At 43.1% G+C, this 21154-nt stretch overlaps 1 long non-coding RNA gene across 1 annotated transcript; it reads right to left on the bottom strand.

Moving 5' to 3' along the window:
- Positions 1-1286: 1286 nt before the first annotated feature.
- Positions 1287-9553, bottom strand: LOC129149326 (uncharacterized). Its single transcript, XR_008556239.1, has 3 exons — positions 9473-9553; positions 8885-8951; positions 1287-2079 (listed from the first exon to the last, which is right to left on the bottom strand). It is a non-coding gene; the product is annotated as an uncharacterized LOC129149326 (long non-coding RNA).
- Positions 9554-21154: the final 11601 nt, after the last annotated feature.

Raw genomic sequence — 21154 nt, 5'->3', positions numbered from 1 at the left:
TGTGACCAGGAGACACCTGAGTAGGCTTGGGTATGGAGAGGAGGAAAGGACTGATTGATTGCTTTTACAGGTGGTCATTTTAAGGACTGCTCCTAAATGGTCTTGGACATTCTTCAGGACTAGAGACATTTGGCACTCAGTCTAGTTTCCCTTCTTACCTCAGGCAAGTTTCAAAACTATCTGGGAATAAAACCTGCCCAAGGGAACAAGTTGGCACTGAGTCCCTTTCAATGCTAAGGCATGAGAGTTAAGAGGATTGTCTCTGAAATTGTACAGCTCAGCTTAAAGTCTTGGCCTGGTCACCAACTAGCTATGACTTTGGGCAAGTGGCTCAACCATCCAGAATCTCATTTTCCTCAGCATAGAAATAAGGTTAATGCTCTTACCTACAACACAGGATTATCTTAGTGGCTAAATGGCCTATGTCACACATGGAGGGAGTATAGTGCTTGGCACATCGAAAGTGCTGGGTGAATGTGAGCTATTGCTACTGCTGATGTTTACCGACCTGAGCTTTATATCCTGTCCCCTCATGGATGTTTTAACTCATCTAGTAAAGGAAGAATTCTGTATTGGGTACTAAGATTGCCACTAACATAAAAGAGCTTTGCCCTTGGGGAGCTTAGAGGTTCTATTCAGGATTTAACTATTAACTGACAAGACCTTGAGCAAGGGACCTCACCTCTCAGTGCCTGACCTTCCACATGTGGAAGGAGAGAGTGGGCAGCAGGAACCTTCTAACCTGATGTGTCTGCAAGCCTTGATGTTGGCTGACACTCAATGACAGACAGAGGGAAGAATGATTACTCACTTCCCCAGTAAACAGAGGGAGGTTATCATCTCCTTTTATTAATAGACTGGCTACGTAAGCCTTAAAAATAGGGTAGGTTCAAAATTTCAGTCCTTTGATTTCTAGTTTTTGTTGCATCTGATGAAATGTGAAAAGAGAATTGTGTTATGTATGGACTTTGCATAATGGTCTTCTATCTCATGCTGCAAATCAATTACTTATTAGCTTTTATTGACAAGAAAAGGAAAATATATTACTATTCATTTTAGCCTTTTCCTTATCGATTCTAAGAGTATAATACTTGTTCTTTAAGAGTAATGAGTCTATTCATCCTTTCATTCTATCACATCACACAAAATTAAAAAGGGGGAAAAGCAGGAAAAAACAGCCACCGTTTCTGTTTAAGGGCTCTGCTTCCATTTTCCTTCTGCATATTTTTACAGCGAGGACTACAGTTTTCAATAAACACTACCTAATGAGCATTTACCACAGAGTTCATAATAATTTTAATTGTAAGATAACATCCCAGGAGGTAGATTCTGGTTTACCATTTCCCTATCCTTGTCAGAAGGCAGTAGAGAGGGGATTTGGTGCCAGGGCTCGGTTGAGGTGTGGCTCTGCCCCTTCCGAGAAGTGCCACCTTGGTCAAGCTACCCAATCTCTCCAGGCCTCGATGTCCTCAGCTGTGAAAATACGGACTGTGCTGGTACCAATCTCACTGGATTATTGGGAAGACAGAACAAGATCCTGCTCACAGAAGGCTCAACAGTATGTAGACCGCCGTGGGGGTCGCTGACGTCAGAGGCTGCCGCTGCTTTGTAGCCTTCATTCCAACCTGATGAGTGGTTTGGTGTTTATAAACATCCCACAAGAAGATGCTCATCAAATATCAGGCTATGTCACTCCATCTCTCTCATTGGCCTGGTTCCTCATTTGCCCAGTGAGATGGTCAGACTACAGAGTGTGACCTTGAAGGCCCTTTCCCCCATGAATGCTCCATAGTTTGGTCATTATTCAAAGCAGCTGTAACCACTGCAGGGAAATGACCTATAGGAACTCCCAGCCTTGATCATGAAGAAAGAACCCTGCCAGGACCTGGGGACTTGAGCACTTTTCTTCCCATCCAGATGAGCAGTTCACATCTGTTTGTTGGCCTTCCTCCGAAGGCCTCCCCTGGTTCAGTGTGTGCTCCTCAATCTCTGTTTTTCAGACAGGTTCAGCAGCCGGTGTGCTCACCAGAGGTTTTATTTATCCATTTCTAATGTCGCTGCACTGCTGTGATCATTTTCCTATGTGGTCATTTAAGAAAGATAAATTGGACTGCAAATCTCAGTAGAAGACGCATTGCTCTTAGTCAGTCCCTGAGGGACAAAGAAGATTTTTTCCACTCTTAACACCACCTGCTTGTGCTCTCCCTGTAACCTCCCAAGGAGAGTTTTTAATTAAAAAATAAATAAACTCTGACACCAGAGTGGTTGGATGGGCCCCCTCCCTGGTACATGGTTACCCGCCACATTCAGACCTCCTAGATTCCCAAAATCAAGTGCCAAAAGGATAGAACTAATGACCACGTTAGGACCAGAGCTGCCACTGCATGGAAACAGATGATGCCATTAGCATGAGCTGCCACCTGCCACCTCTGACATCCTGTTCCCAGGGAATTTCAGTGCAGCCTTCCCACCCATTCACCCCGTGCCTCTCCGGTGTGCACACTATTGCATGAGGGACAGAGGAGAGGCCTGGCCCACATGGGCACCCACTGGGAGGAGGTGTACAGTCAGAGGCCAAGCATGCAGGCTCTGGGTCCAGGCTGCCTGTCCTGACTATATGAGCTTAGGTAGGTTACTCAACCTCTCTGTGCCTCAACTTCCAAAATGAGAAAAACAGGAGAGTCTCTCGGAAGGTATGAGAGAACTAGCTGAGGTCACGCATGTAAGAAAATGCAGAATGTGCCAGTCACATGTCTATTAAAAAGCAGCCTAGACCACGAGCGACCAAGGACTGTGTGTTCAATGAATGACTCAATCATCACTTTAAGGTCAGTAGTAATGGAAGGAGCAGCAAGAGTTTGAGAGACAGACCTGAGTTTGAATCCCACCTCCAGTTTGTGTTTAACTTTCAATAAATGGCCGGGTTTCTCATACCTTCAGTGGCCTCATCTGTTAAATGGGAACACTTTCTGTGTCTTGGAGGTAGTGAGGACTAAATGAGAGACCATATAATGTGTTAACACAGCGCTTGCCATGTAACTGCCTTTTAGAATGTGCGCTCCCCAAGTGGCCTAGCTCTCCGGGAGCTAGGCTCTGGCCAGGGTTTTCAGAGGCAAGCACTGTTTCACTTGCTCCTGGTGTTGGCTGCTGCCAGTCTGGTCTTGGCAGTTCCTGGGCCTTGGGTCCTCCAAGCCATTTGAAAGTCTCTATTTTTCTCCAGTATCTCTGTCTGTCCTGGTGGAAGGATGCCTGCCACCAGCCGGTAGCCTCTGTGTTTGGGGCTGCACTGCAGCTTTCTGGTGCCTTACCTGCTGTGTCCTCTAACACATCAAGAGCCCCCCACCCTTGCCCCTTCAGCTCCCTTCCATCACCCACACTCAAAAGCCAGCAGGGTTCCATTCTTGTCCTCTTTCTGCCCGCCTTTGTGGAGGGCTGGGACCAGGGAGCAACCAATCCTTCCTGGGACCATTTCTTCAGGCAGCTTCTCCTCCCACTGCTACTCTGCTGCCTCCTCTTTTTCCTGAGCTGGAACAGTCTATCTCAAACTGGAACAGTCGCCCTGCATACATCATCGCACTCCCACCTCCCCAGGTGAGCCTTCCGGGCCCAGCGAAAGTCCCATCTCCCTCACAAAGACTTCCAGACCTTCCATCGTCCCAGAGAGCTCTGTTCTCTGAACTTACAAAGGACTCAGCCTTCATATTGCTAATAAGCCCTTGGAAGAATGGATGCTGTGTGCTTCTCTATTCCTCTGGCTTGTAAACTACTGAGGGCAAACACAAACCTTCTCTATGAGAGGGGCTCTGTCAATATTGGTCTTGGTTGATATACTATGAATAGGTCCCATTTGGTGACTGAGGCCAGGGTATGATGTATGTATGTATGCATATATGTATGTATGTATCTGTGTCTCTATCTATATCTCTATCTCTATCTCTATCTCTCTCTACCATCTATCTTACTTGGTTATTACAACATCTCCACAAAGTGGCTATTACTCTTTTTACACTTGAAGAAAATGAGAGAAAAACAAAAGGTTCAGAGAGAAAAACAAAAGAAACTTGACTAAGGCCAAATGACTAGAAAGGAGTAGGGCCATTTCTCAGGTTCATGCACTAAACAAGTAGTCTCTAAACTTTCTGTATCAGGAATTTCTTTCAGGAAATATGTGAATCATTGTTTGGCATTTATAAATTATATGGTATCTACCATGGTATTAATATATTATGTACATTATAAAACATATATCAAAACATATTAAATAAAAGTTTAATCTAACTCTAAGTATGGATTGTCATTTCTAAGTACCATTTCCCACTAAAAGGGACTAGCTCCTTGGAGAAATCCGGAAATGAGCTCCGAACATCTTTTTATGCCAGAAAGCAAGGAAGCTATCAATTATTATTGGGGTCATATCAAAAGGACTCCGGAGACAAACTGAATAGGTTTCTACTGGCCAAAAATTTAACACCTTGAGCAATTTCAATGGGTTAAACCACATTATATGTGTTGAAATTCATTTATAATAATACTTTAAAAATACCCTGGGGATCACTTTTGGAGACTACGAGGTAACCAGCTTATTATTTTGAGAACTGGTAAAGAAAACGAATTTTCCCCCAAAGACCTGTGCCTCAGAGTTAGCAAATAGCCAATGAGAAGGTTCTCTTTACAGAAGTTATTTCGGCTAATAAATGAAAATAGTTAGCTAGGATGAGAATACCATACCTTGTAACTACTAGTGAATTAAAGGATTTGGCAATGGTCATTGAAGACTGCTGATCTCACCACACAAAAAAGGAGAAAACCACATATTATGTTCTCCCAATAGATGTCCATAACAACATCTACAAAGTGTTCATGCCAAAAACATTTAATTTGAACCTGATGGAGCCTCTTCATTTTTACTTCCAGGAAATACAAGGGATAAAGGCACATGATAAATGACCATGGGAACATATTCCACAAAATTCAGCATGTAGAAGATTAACCAGGAAAAACAATCCAAGGTCTTCAAAAATGTTTGCAAAAAATAGAAAATAAGAGATTGAGAGAGGGATCCATAGATTAAAAATGACTTAAGGGCATATTTATTCATCACAAATATAGGACATTGTTTAAATCCCAATTCTAACCGTAAAAAATATTTAGGACAATTGAAGAAATGGGAATACTGATTGGATATTCAATTATACTTAGCAATTATTGTTGATGCTAGGACTATAATGATGGCATTGTGGTTATGTTTTTAGAGGGAAAATCTGCATATTGAAATATTTATAGCTGTAAACCTAGGTTGTCCAGCAGAACATGGGACACTGGTTATCAATTCCAGAAGAGGACTCCAAACACTTCTCTGCCCATTGCATTGTGGTGCTGGAGTTGCCAAAGAAAATATTGGGTGGAATAACACTACTTACATAGGAAAGAAACAGAGTGCTATCAGCCTCCATAGTGGGGGCTGGTCCTCCATGCCTATCAGATCTCTCCCAGTAGCCAACCAAAGGCAACTGGCCTACATGCATCCCTCTCCGAATAGAAGGACCCTAAACCCTCCCCAGTGGAGGCTGGGGGTATGCCTGAATGTCACTGATGCAAATGTTTAAGCAAAATAAAGGGACATCCATAGAGCCTGAAATAGGAAAAAGTATTCCTATACAAGGTGATAAGCAATAAGCTCAGCACAGGCTATGGGGGTTCTTTATCTCTTGGTCTGAAGTGTTCCAGGCCCAAGAATCATTCTTACAAAGCCAAGTGGGGGTTGAGAGACTATGCATGAGACCGCCTTTCTTAACATATAATCTATATTATTTGCTTCAAATAATGTGTTTGTGTTTTGGAGGGAGCTAGGGGTAGGTAGGTGGATAAATAGAGGACACAGACTAGCCATGAACTAATAATTTTTTTAAGTTGGATGATGGACATTTGGGAAGTTAATTTTATCATTCCACTTTTATATATATTTGAACTTTTAATACCAAAACCACCTTTGTTATGATAACATAAAAATAAACATAATATTTTAAAAAATACTTTCTTCACTTCCAATGGTGTTTGGGAATAACACCTCTGGATGTGACACTCCACTTTGAAGATAACTGCATTACCTCTCAACCCAGGGCTCACAGAATATGTGACCATCAAAGGGGTCTTCACACGCAGAAACCAAAGTCTGCATCCCATCTAACGGTCTTCAGAGAAGAGGTGTGACCCCCACCTTGCCAAATTAGCAATACTCAAAGCCTTACCAAAAGAAATTCCTTCATTCTGTGCAACTGCCGTCCCTTTTATAGCAATGGAAGGAATCTGCTTGTCAAGATTCTTTCAAAAGGAAAGATTTGCATTGTTTAAAGAAAAAAAAATCTGGTGTTTCATAAAAAGGAAAAAGACAAAGTTCTCCTTCAAGAAGTAACAACCCTGCCAGCTTCCTCCAGGTGAAAAATAATGCCATTGGCAATGAGATTGGGGTGTTCTATCACTGTCTCAATAAACTTCCTCTCCCTTGGGTAGTATTTTATAGTTACTGCTTCTATGCCCCACTGAATGGGCATAATTTATTATTTGTTTACATGTTTCACTTGCTCTGCTAAGGTGGAAGCCCAGTGATGCATTGTTACTGAGAGCATCACTGTGTGTGTGTGTGTGTGTGTGTGTGTGTGTGTGTGTGTGTGTGTGTGTCCAAGCTGGCACGCATATTGAAAGGCTCAAGGAGATCTGGCAGGTTCTGAACCTTCAACTTTTTGTAGCACCCATGGCCTCCCCAGGGTTCTTAGGACTTTCCTTGGGTTCTTAGATCAAGCATGTCCCATGTCCCCATACATAGTCGCTTCTCCTCTGAGATAGAGCAAGACGATCTTAGGAGGACTCAGGTTCATGTGATTCTGAGTTCCCTATTCCCTCCTTTGACTTAACTTCCTGCATGAAGATTAAATTCCTCCCATTTCTGGGTGGAATGTCAGCATGAATAGCACTTTACTCAAGACAATCATGGGAAGGAAATAAAGCAGGTGTTATTATCTGCCTTTTATTGCCATAGGAGACCCAGCAAGGTCAAGACCCAGCAAGGGCAAGTTCAAATAGCAAGAGGGGAATCCAGCCCAAGCTATCTCTGATGGGACAGGAGGGACCCTGAGTGCCCAGTCACTGACCAGCTCTCTCACCTTGGGCAAGTCATTAAATGGTCAGGTTCTTCTTTGTTAAAAGAGGGAAATGATAGCACTTATGTAAACACAGGACTGTTTCTGAAATTATAGCTTATTTAAAATGCTCAGCAAATGACTGGCATGTCATAAATATACAATAAATGTAACCAATATTAGTGATCTTTTCAAAGCATTGTTTCTAGAAAGCTCTGGGACTTCATAACAATAACAACAACAATAGGTAACTCTTATGTATAATCTATATATATAAAAGGCTAATATGCTAAGTGTCCATCCGACCAGTTGCTATGATGTACACTGACCACCAGGGGGCAGATGCTCAATGCAGGAGCTGCCGTGATGCGCACTGGCCATTTACAGAGAAATGGCACCGCGGACCTGGTGCCCACAAAGCAACACTCAGCTTCCCCCAAGTGGGACACAGGACCTGCCACCACCCTGGAGCAACACCCCACCAAATTGCAACCGACGCTGCTGAGGCCCCATGGCACAAAATGAAAAATGCGGCCCACAGCCCAGCCCAGCCTGGAAATGGTGGCTGTGGGCACTGAGTAATGATGTCATGTAGTAACACCCAGTTTCCTCTCCCTAGCAACTAGTCTCCTTGCAGTTTCTTCAGCCCAGGAACACAACTTGCTTTATAGCCAGGTGGAAACATTTTACACTTTAACCAAATGTCTGTGAAGTGTTTTCCCATGCCTCATCTCATTTGATCCTCATAGAAGTCCTGGAGTAGGTAGATAGGAGACTCAGTGGAATCCTATTTTCTTTTCATTAGCCAGAAAACAGAGATTTAGAAAGCTTAGAAACTTGACCCAACTGAAAAGAAGTAAGAAATGGCGGACCTTGAAAATGACTTCAGGTTTTCTCACTACTCAGAATATAGTCAAACACTGCTGCAGTTAAATATTTTACCTTTTGTTCTCCCTGCGTGATCTACAATAATGATCTGCTTCGTGTTGATATTTACTGCTATGTTGCTAACAATTACCTGAAAGAGAAGTTGGGGTGCTTCACTGGGCTAGAAAAAGTTTAGGTAAATCAGAAAGCAGGTCTAATTAAGCAAGTTTAATATATATATATAAAAGGCATGTGTGATACATATAAGCTCTTGCTGGCGCCAATTGCACATGTGTGTTTTGATCTGTCATTGTTTATTGAATTTGGTTGACACTTCTATTATAGAGAAAGGGCAATTAGTGATATTAAAATATTTCTTCTAATTAATTTCCTTTCAATGTGCACAAATTCGTGCACTGAGCCACTAGTAATGATAACAACAACCATCACCACCACCACCAGAGTAGGTGACTTACTACATACCAGGCACTGTTTGAAGCCCTTTCCTGAATTAATCCATATTGTCACCACAACAGACCCATCTAGCAGGTATTATTTTCACTCCCATATCACAGATGAGGAACATGAAGAGCTGTTAGGTTTAAGTAACCTGACAACTTCCTTGCCTTTTAAAAGAATTCACCAGCACTGAAGTGTATCCTTGCTCTGGCACCTTTCCTATCCCCATGCAAGGCACACAGACCTGTGACTGCATGGGATTCCCAAAGCCCCACCAGCCCTGCCAGAGCTGACCACCTCGGTAGCTCCCACTCTCTCACGTCCCCGTCTGGCAGTGATAGTCAGTCACAAGTTTATCTGCCAGGAGTTCTTTTGGTGAGGAAACCAAGGCCCAGGGGGAGCAGCGACTTGCTCACACTCACGGGCGAGCTCTGAGGGTCAAGGCTGGCCATGATCTTCCCCTGCCCTCCGTGACTCTGGGATGTTATTCTGTAAGAGAAACAAGGGCCCAGCTGTCTGCAGCCTCCAGACCTAAAGGAGGCTTGGACTACTGTAGGAGTCAGGGTCAGAGGGACACAAACATTCAGTAGGGGGCACCCAAGAGCCCAGATGGCCGCTGAGCCTGTGAGAGAGCTGCTGGCTCCCCTCCCTGGGGCCCAGAGGACAGGGAAGGGCTTGGAATTTAATCCTCCGCATTCCACTCGGGGTTCCTGTGACATAATAAAGCCCAAGGAGGGATCTCGAGTGACTTGTCAGCAGAACCCCCAGAGAGATTTTCTATAGATAGTCAGGGTGTGTCTTGAGCTCTGCCCCTCTCTGCAGGAGGGAAGTTCTTTTATGCCGGGGCTGGGCAATGCCCTGTGCAGCAGGTGGGTGGGGTGGGGGACAAGCCAGGCACTGGGCCCACAGGACTTTGTGAGGCTGGGAGAATTACAGCAGAAGGGAAAGGGGGTGAGAATTCCAACTATGGCGTTTTGGAGGAAACTATTTAGTTATTTGCCCTCACTGACCTCACCCCACTGTTGGGACTGCGGCTGCAACGAGCTGCCCCAAATACCGAGCCTCACGCAGCCTTTGATGCTGGCTCTGAGCAGATTCTGTGGCCAGGGCCAGGCTCTCTTTGGGCAGCGAGGCACGTCTGGAATGCTGGTGTGCCAGTGCTGGGATTGGAGGTTTGAGGTTTCAGAGTTCCATAATTTGCATGGCCATGCACACGGTTTTTCCTTTCCACAATAGAGGGTTGGAATCTGAAACTGTTTACCTTCCAGATTCCAAGCAAGCAACATTCCTATGGATAATGTCACATAAACACCAGCATAGAATCCCATCATTACTAATATTTTTTTTTCCTGTCTGCTGGTGGAGAGGAATCCTCAGAAGCCATGCATATATTTTACATAAAATAAGAGCTAAGCTGCCAAGGGCTTTAACGATATAATTTCATCATGGGATTCTGGGCTCTTTGGTTTATGCTGCCATCAGAACCCCAAGACAGAATTAATTCATGTAACTGGGACAAGCCCAAGTGCTGTTTTTCCATTTCCCTGTTAAGTGAACTCAACTATTTTAATTGTCCATTTGGTGGGTAGGATATGAGGTGTAGAAAAGCCCACCTAATATATTCATTAGTTTTAGAATAAACTCAAAATGTACTGTTATTGTTAAAAACATGAGCACTTGAATCCAACAGCCTGGGTTTGAATCCTGACTTGGCCTTACAGCAGTGGTTGACAATCTCTGGGTCTCCATTTACTCTTCTGCAAAATGTCACTGTTATTCCCTACCTCTCAGGGTGGCTGAGGGGATTAAATGCCTCCAGAACTGATGGAATGAATGAATATAATACCTGTGAACAGGCCTTGGTACCCTGCCTGGAGCACAGGAACCATCTATACATGGCTGCTTTATTATTAGGTCCACAGCAAAAACTAAACATCCCTGGAACTGTTCCCTGACACCACTGAGGTCCAAGAATCTTAGCCACGTCCAGCCAGGAGCTCCTCTTTTTAGCCCCCAAAATTCCCAGGATGCTCCACATTTGCGAATTGTATTATTCCCAGCCTGACAGAGCAGGGTGGCAGTCCCGCCCTGTCTGGAATCCTGGAGCACCTCTGAGATTCTGACCTAGCACAGCTGCCAGTGGCATATAAGTTAGGAAACATTAAACTGCCATTTCACAGAAAGGTCTAGAGTGAACTCAAAGTGTCTGTTATGGACACACTTTCTCCTGTGAGAAGGAGTTCCTCAAACGCAGAAGATGGGGTCCAGAAGGTCCCATTTCCTCCGGAAGTCTGTCACAATGCTACTTTCAGGTAGACATAAACACAGTGCCTGCCTGTGAGTGGACCTGAGTTTTTTAATACAAAACTATGGCTTTAAATCTTGTCTCCGCTGTGTATTAGCTATGCGACCTTGGGCAAGGACTTCAATGTTTTTGGACCTGTTTATTCTTAAAATCCATAAGATGAAGAGAATGATATGCCCCTCCCTGGGTGGTCGGGGGGTTAGACGGCTAATTGCATGTAAAAGGCCTGGTACAGCTTCTGGCACGTGGTAGATCTCCCAGGAACCTCAACCTGTTTCCCTTGCAAACAGCCAAGAAGACCAAGCAGAGAGACAGTGCCCACTCGGCTCCCTCCTATGCTGTTTCAAGAGGGGAAAAAACAGAAGAACATAGAGCAGAGGAGGATAAGGTTGAGTGCCACTTAAGAGAGGAACAGGTGGCAATGTCCCAGGGCACCTGCCAGAGTCCTCAGGATGTAGGAATGTCAAGGGTCGGTGAAATGCACTGTCTTACAGCCCAGGCCCAAGTGAGCTGCAGGACCCAGCCCAGTTACTGATACTACTCTTTCTTGAGGCCTTTCTGAGTACATCAACTTAGGGGTCCTGAGAGAAGGTATTTTAGAGAGCCAGATATTACTGTTAATTGTTGAAGTAAAAAGAAATTTTATCTCAAAAAAATTTTTTTTTGCTTGAAATCTGGCTACCCTATTTCTTAGCTTTGACCTCCAGAACTGGGAGTTCCATCTCATCAGGATACAGTTTAGCACCTTGAAACATTCCCACCCACTTTCCTTGTCAAGCATGGCAGCAGATAAATTATTCAATGTAGATGGGAGGCTGACACACCCCACAAGCTGTTGGCAGGGTCCCACGGAGGATGCATGTTGAGATTTTTCTTTGAAACCGGAAGGACTACTGCTGGAAGAATTTGTTCAATTTATGAAATCTTAAGCCTTTTGTACTTATTCTATGCAACTTTTTCTTATGTACCTCTCTGCTCTTTGAAAATATTTCCTTCTCACCTGTGTGTGTGAACTGGTCACAGTCCATTTTAGGAACTGTGAATGTAGTTGCATTTATTTGCAGGTCAATTTTATAGCTGCCAGGTACCCAGAACAGATCTTTGGAGAGAAAGAACCCTAGCTACAAAGGAAAATAAATGGAGACTTGCTTGTTTTTAGCTCTAAAGCAGTACCCACCTGTTAAGTCCTGTGTATTTCCCCACAACACCTAGAATAGTTCTCTCTAGTGGTTGGCATTCCATAAATATTACAGTCTAATTTCAGGTTCAAGAAGGGACTCAGAAGCAAATAGAGTGGGGAGTGGGCTGCAAAAAAAATGGGTTCCTCTCTTCTTAGTGATCCGGTTTTTGTGATTGATGTCATTATTCATCCCAGAGGGCAAAGGATATGGTTTACAGTAAATCATTCTGAGAAAGTGTCATATAAAAGATGCTACACAAAATAGCCACTGGACCTGCTTGCAGATTGTAATCACCACAGAGACTGAGCCCCTGGTTGGTCTGCTATGTATCATGCCCAGCATCGTATTACTTGTAAGCGCTATTAGAAACTGACAACAATGCTGGAAAGACCACTGGGCTGGAAATGCCTCCATATTTGCAATGAACTAACATGTCTCTTTGGTAAGTCTCTTGCATCTTCTGCATCTGGTGATATTTGTAAAATGATCAGTCCATTGTTTTCCAAACTTTTTAATCATAAAAAAAATTCTTGGACACCCTTCTCCAGGCACACCATCTCATAAGTTTGCTTAGCAAATGTTTACTGAGCACTTACTATGTTCCAGGCAGTCTAGTAGGGGCTGGGATTGCATGTGGGCAAAACAAATGCATTTCTCACCCTCATGAAGCTTATAGTCTAATGGGAGAGACAGACGAAATAAGTAACCATGTAAATAAAAATATACTTAAAAATTGCATTACATGCTCTGAAGGAAAATAGAGCTCTATGGGTATAACATGGAAACCTAATTAGGGAATGGGGGAGCCCAGAAAAGGCCCATAGTCGTATTTTTAATGTCCTTTGTGAAATCCATAATAATAAAATTTTATTGTCAATTGAGTAATGTTGTAAAATGATTTGTGTTTTATTAATCACAACAGCATCCATATGCATGTGGAAGTGGTAGTTTGTATATGTCTAAGACAACCAGAATCCATGAATGCTTTGTCATGAATATATACATAGACATCGGGCATCCTACAAATTTTGCAGCCTCCGAACAGGCTGGGGAACATTTAACCAGAATATCCTTTGTCTCCCACTGGTTCTAAAGGTAGCTTGGAGGGCTCCGCAGGAGAGATCTTAAAAACAGTTGGCTTCCAAGTCAAGGTTCATAGCAACATTCAGTGAGGGCCAGGTCAGCTCCCTCCTCCCCAGAGGCCAACATACCCATCAGCTGATGACAAATAGGTCACTTGGCCAGAAGTGCAGGCCAGATCCCCACCCCCTGGCAAAGTTTACTTGCCTCCAGGCCAGTCTGATTGAGATAAAACCCCAACGTTCAAAAACTACATGAAGTCCTCTCAACATTCAGGAAAGAAGAGGCAGCAAGGGCCTCTTCAGCCCCCACCCCCCAACCCCGAACCCTGACATTGTCCATCTATATTTTATTTCTCATGGCTCAACTAGGTGATGGCATGTTATCTCCCTGAAGGAAACATATATTTCTTTCACAATGGCCCCCTAGCTATGTAAATGACTGTACACATTTGATTTACGTTTCCAGATTATATTCTTTAAGGCTTTCTGTCAAACTCCCTATTGGCAGTAGAAGTTTTCAATATTCTCATCTTTGCTTAACCAGGAAGCAACGAATTCAGATAAGAAGCTGGGCCCAGGATGAAGACGATCCCCTCTAATAGCAAAACCACCTAAGGATGGAGAAGAGGTTTTGCCTGTGCGAGGGACCTGCCCAGGATTGAAGTCGAGCAGTGCCATCTTTGCCCAGAGTGGATGTGGAGATAAGGAAACTCCTTGCAGGGTTGGTAATTCCTCACTTAGACCTTAAATCCCCGAACAGACATGGCATCTTTGCCATAGAGCCCCAGTGCTGACCATCTCAGTGGGCATATAGGTCGCTGTTTGTTGAAAGAGTGAATGGCTCTGGAAAAGTGTTGGGGGAGAGGTCACTGTGCCAGGCAAGTGGACACATATAAGCCTGAAAAGTACTGGGCGTGAGCCCAAGGTAAAGAAGCCAAGGAGGGCACACTAGAGAAGCAGCGAGGAGGCAGGAGGGAAGCCTGGGGACAGCACCGCTCCGTTTAACCAGCCTGGGGCAGGACGAACGAGATGCACTTTCAGTGCAAGCCCGTGAGAATTTCCATCCACCAGAGCCGAGGGCTCCTACTGCAAAAGGGCTGCTCCCCAGCCGAAGGTGTGCCTTCAGCATCCCTTCGGATAGGAGGTGCCTCGCATTCATTTGAAATACGATTGCATTTACAGTTCCCTTTTTAGAGACTGTCCCTGAGGATGTTCCAATATGTAAAGCACACATTTATCTGTCCCGTGGGCTATGTGTGTTTTTATTTAGATCCTATCAAAGTCTGAAACAGGATTGGAAGTGACAAGGCACTCACACAGATAACGGGTAAGTACAGGCAGATGGAATAGTTGAAAACAATGCTACAAAGCATGCCCCCGCTGCACCTGCTCCATCCTCACTGCGGCCCTGTGAGTCGGACACTGAACATGGTGCTGGAGGAGTCGTGTTCAAATTTCAGCTCAGCCTCTGGCCACAGGCCAGTGTGCAGTGGGATAAATCACTTAACCTCTCTGAGTTTCTCTGTTGTCTCTCACTTGATTGTGAATATTTCATTTATTATGTAATCAATTTTAGTATTGTTACGAAGTAGCAGTGAAACCGGTTTCCAGGATTTAAATTCAAATTTTATCAGAGTGATTCGTGTGCATGGTTAAAATACCAAGTAGTACAAAAAGTTTTGTGATGTAAAGAAACTACCCTCTGGCTGGTGTGGCTCAGTTGGCTGGAGCGTCCTCCCTAAATGAAAAGGTGGCAGGTTTGATTCCCAGTCAGGGCACATATCTAGGTTGTGGGTTCGATCGCCAGTTAGGATGCGTATGGGAGGCAAACAATGTTTCTCTCACATTGATGTTTATCTCTCTCTTTCCCTCTTCTCTCTAAAATCAATTTTAAAAAAAAAAAGAAAAGAAGAAGAAACAGGGCCCTGACCCACCTATCCCCACCCTCATGCTACCTCCCAGTGATGACAGCCTTTAACCAGCTTCTGTTTTTAGTTCTGCTTGTGGTTTTTTTCCTGCATCTCCAAATAGTATGTTTACACTGCTATGTCTTGATCAACAACCTTAGTAGACATTATCTATCCACTTACTTCTAGGGTACATAAAGTTTTAATTTCTGCCCCCCACTCCCTCCCAAGTTTGGAAAGTTTTAGCTATTTTGGTTTCTCTATTACTGTTGTAACTGTAGACAAACCTCTAATTCTTGTTCCATCAACAGTCAATGATACCTCTGACTACCCATTCAGTAAGATGAAGACAGAAGCAGAAAGTCTCTTTCCTCTACCTCTTTACCCTCTGTACCTCCCAAATTCTGTCTACTCTGTAACCACAATTAAGTTTCCCCTGCTTTGTTTATAGGTTGGTTCTAAAAACTGAAAACCAGAAAACAGTGCTTACATGACGGCTATGTAAATATTGTTGCAGAGCTAAGCAGTGCGCCATGATTACATTTCTTCTCAATGGTTCCAATGTCGTGACCCCAGGCCACGCAAAGCAGAATGTTTCAGCATTAAGAACAAATAGAGTCTTCTTTCTCATACTCAGCCAAGTGCTCAAAATAGGGCCACATTTCAGTTTAGTTCCTATTTGGACTATGATTTATTTTTTATTTCCCCTGGAGTTTCTGATTACCTTTCTTCTTGTTGGTTTAGAAGAAACATATGCCTTCTTTATCATATTCGGCTTATCCTCATTCTAGATATTTCTTGGAATCCATTCTTCTTGAAAACGTTTTTCGTAGGGTTCATTGATATTCTCTTTTAATGTGGACTAATTGCTTGCTAGGTCAACTGACAATTGGCATCCAGGAATTTCCTGGGTAAATTCTATTATTTCTTCTATTAAAAACTTTCCCCTTTCTGGGATTTCCCCTTAGTTTTGCTGACATGGATGCACACAAGTAATTCCCTCAGAAAGGAAATATAGGCATAAACGTCTTTCATTTTTAAATATCTGAAACTGATTTTAGTAGGTGTTCACATTTAAATGCTTGTTTAGTTTGGTATAGAATTCAAGTTTTAAAATAATTTGCTCTCAAAACGTTGAAAGATTTTATTCTACTGCATTTTGGCAACTGTGGCTTTGGATTAGAAATCTGGTGCCAGTTGGAGTCTTTTTCTTTATAGGGGAATTATTTTTTGTCTTTGGAACCTCTTAGAATCTTCTGATCCCTGGTGCTCTGAAATTTCACAATGAGTGTGTCTAAGCAGAAGAATTGTTTCTTTATTCTTACTGGGCATTTGGTAGCTCTTTTGTTTTGAACATTCTGAGCCTTTTCTTCTATTTCCTTAATTATTTCACCTTTGTGTTTTCATCATTCTCTGTTTTAAACTCCGGAAAAGTAGATGCCAGGACTTTGGAAGTGATCTTCTGTGAATTTTTCTCTTCATATTTTCTGTCTTATTCTCTTTTTCTTCTATGTTGTGGAATATTTTTCTTAACTTCACATTCTATCATTTCTATTAAACTTTTAATTTTGCAGTCATATATTTTTTAAAATGTCTGAGCACTCTTTCTTGGTTTCTGATTATTCCTTTTTCTTAGCATTCTGTTCTCATTTATACATACAATATCTATCCAAATCTTTCTGGAGCAGGGTGGTCATCTTATTCAGCTGGGGCTGCTGTAACAAAACTATCGTAGACTGGTGACTTAAGGAACATTTATTTCTCACAGTTTTGGAAGCTTGGAAGTTCAAGATCAAGTGCCATGCCCCACATAAGCATCTCTACAATCCTGATGCCCACCATTTGACATGTAATTCTTATCAAAACAGTGAAGGAAGTCTAAATGGCCATTAACTTGATCTAAACAAGTTCCCAAAGAATATGGCATCCATGAAAGAGAAAATTAAAAGGACAGTTGAAGTACTGAGGAAGAAATCAGCAAGAAATAGTTAAAAAAAATGAAGTGATATGAAAAAAATAGCAAATAAAGTTTCAAAACATATAATAGAGAACTGAAATGCATAAATATATGTCACAATATATATCTATATACTGTGTATGAGGCCCCTAGAACATAAGAAATGCAAAAAATTCACTGTTAATAACTCATTCTCGAATTGCCCCCCCTTAAAAATCAAATTGCGCCCCTGTGGGGCATGTGCCCCACACTGGGAACCACTGCCCTAGACCATATGATAGGGACTAGAACTACAAACCCGTCAAGGAGGTCCTGCCCCCTCTATCATCTGTGCTGCTCTCTGTCTCCCAGAAGAGATGATAGCAACCGAGTTTCCATTGCTTTGGTTTGAGTTTAACAGACGTGAATCCCCTGCAAAATGTGTGCTAAGTAAATTCTAATCATGCTAACCCTTGTGCATGGGTTGCAGTTTCCTATTGTCCTCCCAAACCTGAATGTCCCACTCCATACTCCATCTTTTTTCAAGTGGGCAGTTTGCTTAATGGAGTGATCTGGCAGGGGAGCTCATGCTGGAATACTGTAGTTCTCAATTGGGTTGATGCTACCTCGGGGGCATTTGGAAACTGAAGAGCAGTTTTCTAGGTAGTCACAGTGATTGGGTGATGCTACTGGCATTTAGTGGACCATTGCCATGGACCACTCTCACAATAAGAAATTGTCTGCATCTCACACAACCTTGTCCTACTGGACAATTACATAGGTGAAAACCTGTTTTTAATCATCTGAGCCTAGAACCATCACACAATTTTGGGGGTGCACTTATTTTGTTTACAGTTTAACGTTCACTTAATTTAAAATACTGTGACCACTGTGTAAATCAAGGGAAGACTTTATTTTGTTTGGTGCTTTACAAAGGACCATTGGGTATTTTGGTGAACATATCACTGACAGCGACACCTCTTAGTTTGAGTCACCAGTGTAATGTGCCTTAGTCTATACTTGTGGCTGGTGCGTTCATGGGGATTTTATGTGGGTGCAAGTGTCTGAGCACTTTCTCATGCCTCGTAGTGCAGCCATTTGTATATTGAGATACATGTGATTTTTTTTGTGTTCACCTTCCTTGTATATTCTGGCCTACTTTTCTAGGTTTTGGGAGAATGCCAATGAAATTCTATATCCATCTATAGAGATGTTCCTGGTCAAACACATCATCATCAAACAAATTTTCTGAGTGCCAAGATATTGTTAAACAAGAGTAATTTGTTTGAAAGTATGTATGCATGTAGGTTATATTTCCTATGAAGTTCACTTCAGGAAGGTAAGAGGGCATAAGAGGTGTTTGTTTTAAAAAGGATCATCGAGCCTGATGGATCAGAGAACACTCTCTAAACCATCCGAATAGAAGAAGGCACTGTCTGCACAGCAAACCCACAGTACAGTAGTGAATGAGCAAAACAGGCAGGGAAAGTCCTGCCCCAGGCACAGCCTGGCTTAATGACCATGTTGCAGATAATGGTCAGGTTGCTGCTGTATATCCTGTGAGCAGCTGCAGGAAATCAGTCTGGCTGTGGGCATGCTTTACTTTTGAGTTGCTGGAGTCAACTTTGGCTTTCATTTACAAGAGTTGGCAATTGCATTTAGTATATGACAGATCGACAGAAGCCTTTTCATTTGCAAAGCACCTGGGAAAACCTTCTAATAGGCCTACTACACGATCGACACTTAATGAATATGTAACAGAAGTATAATTTGATTGAAGTAGGATATTCTGACCTATTTTTCTGGGTTTGGGGGATGCTGATGAAATTCTAGACCTCTGGCTGGAATTTCTAACCATAGAAATGTTCCCAGTCAAAACCACATCATCATCATCATCATCATCATCATCATCATCATCATCACCGTCATCAAATAATTTTGCTGAGTGTCGAATTGCTATTCATGGCAACAGTAGCTGAGCCTGCTCACCTTGGTAGTGCTGACTATGATCATTACAATTTCTATTATCCAACATTCAATTCATTTATTTAACATTCAAAAAACATCTATCAAGCACCTACTCTGTGCCAGACTGTGCCATGTCTGAACAAGATGTCGTACCTACTCTCCTGGAGTTCACAGATTCAGGGAAGAAATGGATATGAAATAATTATGCAATTATGTGTGCATTTATAGCTGATTTAATTATAAAAAATAAGAAAAATTGCTTGAATACCCCATAAGCACCTGAATTCATCATTTTTTGCCTTCTATCCCCAAACTCCTCCTCTCCAAAAATCCTGATCTTAGTTATCTGCACTTCTCTCCAACCAATCCCCCAAGTCAGAAAACTAAGTTATCTTAGCAATTGTTTCTTTCACACTTCCCACCCAATTAATAACCAAGTGCTGTTAATTTTACCTCCCAAATGCTTCTGTAATATGTCCCTTCCTTTCTGTCCCCACCACTCCCTTTATCATCAGCCTGGACACTGTGACAGTTCTGTGACAAGTCTCCCTGCCTTAAGTCCTGCACTGGTATCGATCAGGGTGCAGGTGCAGAGAACAAAATCCACTCTATCCAGTTTGGGCAGAAGGTGATTTGTTAGAGGGCATTAAACGGCTTATAGAATTGTTGGAGAAGCTGAAGAAACAGGTTGAGCTTTTGAAAATGGCTTTGAGAGCCACACTGCAGAACCTGGATACCAAGGGAATTACTGCCTCTTTTACAATCAAGAAGCTGCTTGCCAAATACAGAGGCTGTGCTTCCGCTGCCAGCTCCAGAACCATGCCTCCACGGCCATGATCGGGATGCCAGCATGACTAGGCAAACAGGACAATTAGCAAACAGCTGTGATTAGAAACAACCTTGGTCGTGACACCACTGCAGGAAACCCCCGCAGCTCCATGGGGGACCTGGTCACACAACTAGCAGAGGCCAACCCTCTGCCTCATTTCCACCTTCCAAATCTTGGGAAAACACGTCTGATTGATAAAACCAGAGCACTAGCTGCAGTGGAGTCTTAGAGGTGTGCTTTTAGCTTTCTCACTGAGAACTGCAGTATAGGAAGACTGTGCGGGAAGGTTGGAATAGATGTGTGAACCCACCACAGCCACCTGACTCCCTTGACAGTCTCCCCTTAGAGATGTATCTGAAACACAAATGTGACCACATCTCCCATCTGCTAACATCCTTTCAATGGTTCTCTACTGCCCACAAAATAAAGTTCAAGTTCCTTGGCCAAACTTCTCTTTTCCTGCCATATCACCACAGCCATTCACACTTTTAATAGTAGGACCCCATGTCTTTGTGCCCACCATTCTCTCTGTCTGGAGCACTCTTCCCTCTTCACCTGGCTAACTTTTACTCATCCTTCAGATCAGCTCAGGTGCACCAGGAAACCCTTCTAGAACTGTAGGGGTCATGTGCTACCATTGTAGCTTCCTAGACATGCCTGTATCTCGGAATTATCTGCTTACCTCTCTGCCTGTGTCATTAGATATGTGTTCCCTTGGAGCAGCAACTAAGTCTTAATTCATTTTTATATCTTCAATTCCTAGCACAGTGCCTGGCCCCAAGTATCCGCTAAATAAAAATTTGTTACACTGAGAGCAATGGTACTGAATGAAGCATGTCTCAGTTGGGCTCCCCAGGAATCAGACTCTGGGACAGAGGTGACATGCAGGAAATATTGGGGGAGTGCCTCGGGGATCAGCCTCTGCAGTGGGGAGCAAGTGGAGTGAGCAGTAAAGGAAGCAAGATCAGGCAGAGGGAGACAATGCACTATGACACAGTGGCAATGGACCTCAGCCAACCCTGTAGTGAGCTCTAGGACTAAAGAGCCCCTTTAGAGTTGACCCACCTAGAAGCAAAAGGGCTGGGCCTTTAAATCCCCATGTGAAATAGTCATTGGGTGTGGGGAGAGGGTGTCACCTTGGGCTTAGAGGCTCCTTTCAGTTGAGGGCAATTCCTAGAATGTGACTGTGTCATCCAGGGTTTGATCTCAGAAGATCAACCAGGATGAATAGGTGGACGGAAGGATTCAGTGATGGATTGATAGACACACAGATAGCATTTATAGCTGATTTAATTATGAAAAATATATTTATTTATTGAAGAGATCTGATTTTATGCTATTGTGGGAGCTGGTTACACAGTTTATGTGAAACTACTGTGTCTGTCTGGCACTGGAGCCTGAAGTCCCCAGGAAAGGTGGTCAGGAGAGAAGATGGAAGTGGAGTAGAAGAAGCGGGACAAACTAAAACCTGTGAGGCTGAGCTG

The sequence above is a fragment of the Eptesicus fuscus genome, chromosome 6, assembly GCF_027574615.1.
Source record: "Eptesicus fuscus isolate TK198812 chromosome 6, DD_ASM_mEF_20220401, whole genome shotgun sequence".
NCBI classification, from domain to species: domain Eukaryota; kingdom Metazoa; phylum Chordata; class Mammalia; order Chiroptera; family Vespertilionidae; genus Eptesicus; species Eptesicus fuscus.
The sequence above is the reverse complement of the archived record's forward strand: the minus strand, read 5'-3'. Positions and strand labels throughout refer to the sequence as shown.